The following is a 5,208-nucleotide window of genomic DNA, read 5'->3' as shown; positions in this document are numbered from 1 at the left end:
ACCATATACTCAGAGGAAAGCCAGGTTTCAAGTAAGAGTAGAAAGCAAAGGAAACTTGGATGCAGACTTCAGAAGTAGGGAGTTGATAGATAATGAAATGGGGCCTGTAGAGTTTGCAGCAGAAAAGTGTAGAAGGGAGCGGTGGAAGGTAAAGTCAGGAAAGACCAATTCAAGAAAGAGTCTCAGGGAGAGATTGTAGAAATGGTGTGAGGTGTCTGAATCTTGGGCAACGACTCGGGGTTGTGAGGGTCTTCTCAGGCTACAAGAGTGCCAGAAACATTTGGCCACAGCAGATCCCTGGCGTGCCAGTCGCTGAGGCCTGAACTGTTTGATCTCAGAGGAAGATGTCATCTCAGGAACACAGAGGGACTTGCTTCTCAAAGAGTTAACTTTCAGCACCCATTGATTGCTTCTCAGGGAAAGGGGGGCAAAAAGGGGCGCCAGGTCTGTGAATTGTCAAGGAAATAAGCCGAGGCCTAAGAGGGCAAAGCCCTGGTTATCGTGTGGTGGTCTGGGTGCCACCTGGCGGTACGTGTGAGGATGGGGCGAGGGGGAGAGCTGCTGGGACAGCCCACTGTAGTTCCCATAGGCCCTTCGGGTTGAGTATTTCTCATCCATCCATTTCTGTCCACTCACCTAGCCATCCACCTAGGTGACTAATCCAACTATTTATCTCTCTTTAAAAATTAATCTTTTAGGAAATCCCTGACAGTCCAATGGTTAGGACTTTGTGTTTCATTGCTTAGGCCCCAGATTCAATCCCCGGTTGGAGAACAAAGATTCCACAAGATGCATGGCACGGCCAAAAACAAATAAATTAAATAAAATAAATCCTTTTTCTTGTGAGTTGAAACTCTTTAAACACTGCATAAATCTGATTGTTAATTAATCCAGACTGGTCCTCTACCATCTCATCCTAACAAAACTAAGTCTAAAACCAGAATCTCAGAATGTCTTTTCAATTTAACATCAAAAGAATGACCAGAAAAAGACAACTTAAATCATATTCCAGTTTTCGCCTTTCACAACTATTCACAGCCTTCGTGTTCACTTTTACAAAATATAAGCAGAAGACAGAATGACCATTTTTTTCTTTTCTTGACATACTTTGTCAAGTAAAGGATGTATTTCCCTACTGCTGTATGTTAACACAGTCATCTTTAACCTTTTTGGGGGATCATGAATGCTCCTGAGACTCTGATGAAAGCTATGGAACATTCTCAGCAGAAAAATACACAAACTCACAATTTTGTTCCCTATTTCAGGGGGTTCCTGGAAGCTCAGAAGCCTGTATTAGGACCCCAGATACAGAGCCAGTTTCAGAGTCAGAAAAACAAGTGGAGATCTTACATGACGTCAGTGACTTTTATGTCCCTTACATCCCACCTGTCAACAGAAAACAAAGAGTGAAATCTATCAGAGCGGAAACATCTTGTGTCCATACTTACCTTGTGACTCTCCACCCGCATTCTCAGCTCTGCTCACATCATCTTGAGAACATATTTTTAAATTTGGCTCCAGCTGGTGTCTTTTAGCTCCTATACAGTGACTCATTATATGAACTGCATCCTTTTCTTGCTGAGATACAAGAGGTTTATTGATCTCACAATACATTCTCTTGTTTGATTTGCATACCAACCATCAGTGTCGGGATGGTTTTTTTGGATACAGAGAAGGCTTGCATGTCATTTGCATTTCTAATAGTTAAGAATCTCCCTTCTAATAGAGTCACACTGTCAGTTAATAAAAGCAATTATGTGTTGGCTATACTAACACTTTTACTTGGTTTTGTTTCCATGTTTATTTCTCCACTGACATTTTCTTAGGATTCTTAGATTTTTGGATTTACATCTGTAAATCTGTAAGGATGCAAATATGTCTTAAGGAATTGCAGGGACTCTTGACAATCCAGGTTTAAATATTTCTAGCAAGCATGACTTAGCCCTGTGCCTGGTTACCGAGCAGTCTCTCTAAATCTTTACGTGGTGCCTCTTAACATTGTGTTTTCCAGGTCAACAGTAGCATAGAAACCCTTGTGTGTGTGTGTCCCTGGAACACATCAAAAAGACATTTCAAATAATGTCAAAATTTTAAACGTTTTTGCTTGACTGAGATATTTTTGTTCTGTAGTACTTTAAATCAACACTTTTCTTCAATTTATCATTAATACAATAGTAAAACATGTAACTATACTATACAAAGTAAGCTTATAAACTTATTCAGTGGCATTAAAGCATTTCATTAAGTTCCCATCAATAGCATGAAGTTGTTTTAGTCACAGAAAGGCACTGAAGCTCTAAGTAAATAACCTAGACTCTAGACTTTGTGACACTGTTTGATTCACGTTTCTGAAGGTGTTACCTTGCATACAGACAATTCAAATAAGTGGTAATAGTCCCGTCATGTGTGGTTATGCTACGACGACCATACGATGGCACAGGTGTAAGTATCAAAGTGGTGAAGTGCACAGGCTCAGCGATCAGACTGCCTGGACCTGCGTCTTACTCCTTCCTTGTGTGAGGCTCAGCGCACTTCACATCTCTGTGAAATGGAGCGGGGGCGATAGTCCCTACCTCACAGGGCTATTACTGAATCATCCTGAATTTCTATCACCTCGCAATATATATTTTTAATATCTGAAAGTTAGCGTGTTCTTTGCAAAATAAATACATTTTGTTTGGGGGCTGTTTTTTTCCCCCTAGTCCCTGCCATGTGGCCTAGGGATCTTAGTTCACTGACCAGGACTTCAACTGTGCCCCATGCATTGGGAGCACAGAGTTTTTAACCACTGGACCACCAGGGAAGTCTCTGGGGGCGGCTTTTTAATCGATTTTAGTCTTTTAGGTTAATCTTTTAAAAAAAATTTGAGGTATAGTTGATGTACTATATTATATATATTAATTGTAATACTATATTAAATCATAATTTTCAGGTGTACAACACAGTGATTCACAGTCTTTACAGGTTATACTCCATTTATGTACAAGCTGGATTTAGAAAAGGCAGAAGAACCAGAGATCAAGTTGCCAACATTCGTTGGCTCATAGAAAAAGGGAATTCCAGAAAAACATCTACTTCTGCTTCATTGACTACGTGAAAGTCTTTGACTATGTGGATCATAACAAACTGTGGAAAATTCTTAAAGAGATGGGAATATCAGACCACCTTACCTGTCTCCTGAGAAACCTATATGCAGGTCAAGAAGCAGCAGTTAGAATCAGAAATGGTTCTTATATTCAATAATTTTATTTTTTAGATTCCACATATGATGTATAGTATTTGTCTTTCTGACTTTTTTCACTTAGACCATTCATGGTGTTGCAAATGGCAAATTTTCATTCTTTTTTATGGCTGAGTAGTATTCCTGTGTGTGTGTGTGTGTATGTGTGTGTGTGTGTAAAAACATCTTTATCCACTCACCTGTTGATAGACACTTAGAGGCTTCCATATCTACTATAAGTAATGCTGTTTTGAACTTTGGGGGGCCTGTACCTTATAGAACGAGTGTTCTCATTTTCTCTGGATATATGCCCAGGCATAAAACTACTGGGTCACATGATAGTTCTATTTCTAGTTTTTTGAGGACTCTGCATACCATTTTCCACAGTGACTGTACCAATTCACATTCCCACCTACAGTGAACTAGGGTCCCCTTTCTCCACATCCTTGCCAACACTTCTGTGGAGACTTTTTGATGATAGACATTCTGACTGATGTCAGATGGTATCTCAAGTAGTTTTGATTTCATTTCTCTGGTAATTAGTGATGTTGAGCATCTTTTCATGTGTCTGTTGACCATTTGCATACCTTCTTTGGAAAAATGTCTGTTCAGGTCAATCTGCCTGTCTTTTAACCTGGTTGTTTTTTTGATGTTGATGTGAATGAGCTGTTTATATATTTTGGATATTAACCCCTTATCAGTCAAATCATTTGCAAATACTTTCTCCTATTCTGTATATTGTCTTTTTGTTTTGTTGTTGGTTTGTTTTGCTGTACAAAAGTTTTTAAGATTAATTGGGTTCCATTCATTTATTTTTACTTTTGCTTTCTTTGTTTTAGGAGGACCCTCCCCCCCCAAAAAAAACACTGCTGCAATTTATGTCAGAGTATTCCACCTATGTTTTCTTCCAGGGTTACTGATTTTATATTCAAATTAATCTCTAATACCCATACATTTTCCCCCTAACAGATAGAATGCGGAGACTTTGTTTAGTAATAAAACTAGTAGAATTCAGAGTAGGAGTCAAACTTTTAAATGAAATCCAATGGGCACTTCTGATTTTTAGTGTCCTAATTAGACATTAGCAACTGAAGTTAAAATTTCTTTTAACACTTTAAGTTTCAGTTTCCTCCCTGAAATGCCACTAAGAACAAGCAAATGATAAGCTAAGGTGACTGGGAAGTGTTTGTCTGGTGAGCCCAACACAACAGGCATTGACAAAGAAATACAGAAGACATATGAGCTTAAAAGTGAGAAAGGCTAGGGAACTGCCCGGTGGTCCAGCAGTTAGGACTTTGCACTTTCACTCATGGGGCCCAGGTTTAAACCCCACTGGGGGAATTAAGATTCCTGAAAGCTGTGCAATGCAGCCAAACAACAACAACAACAACAACAACACCACACACACACACACAGAAAACATGAAAAAGGCTAGAAAGTAAAAGCTGACTTCTTACATGAGTAGCATGCATTCAGTCTATGTCATTTTTGGTCCACACCCTCTATCAAAGTCCTTATACATTCTGGGCTTTCAGAAAAAGTCAAGGAATCATACTTCAAGAAGCATAAAAATATATTTCGAGTCAGTAACTTTAATTAAAAATGTAAGCCGAAGAAGAAAATCCTATAAATGAACTTTTAAATTAAGTTTAAAATTCCTTTCTACTTAAAAAAAAAAAGGTACCATGAAATACTTATAGAACTGTAGAGAGAAATATGCCCAATATAATCTGAATTTCCTGATTCTAATGTTTGATAAAACCCAGTATATATTTAACAATCAATTTGTTTTTCAAAAAACAAAAATTTATAAGAAAAATACATTTTATCTTCCCAAATATTAGTGGTATAAAATGATATTTGGTTTTCATCAGTCAGAAGCATAACTGCCTTTAACTAAATCCAAATAAAGAAGAATGTAGATGATACAAATTGGTTAAATTAAAACATATTACAGTATATATATGTGTGTGTCCATACATGTGGGG

This window comes from Muntiacus reevesi, chromosome 19 (genome assembly GCF_963930625.1).
Source record: "Muntiacus reevesi chromosome 19, mMunRee1.1, whole genome shotgun sequence".
NCBI classification, from domain to species: domain Eukaryota; kingdom Metazoa; phylum Chordata; class Mammalia; order Artiodactyla; family Cervidae; genus Muntiacus; species Muntiacus reevesi.
Note: the sequence above shows the minus strand (reverse complement) of the source record.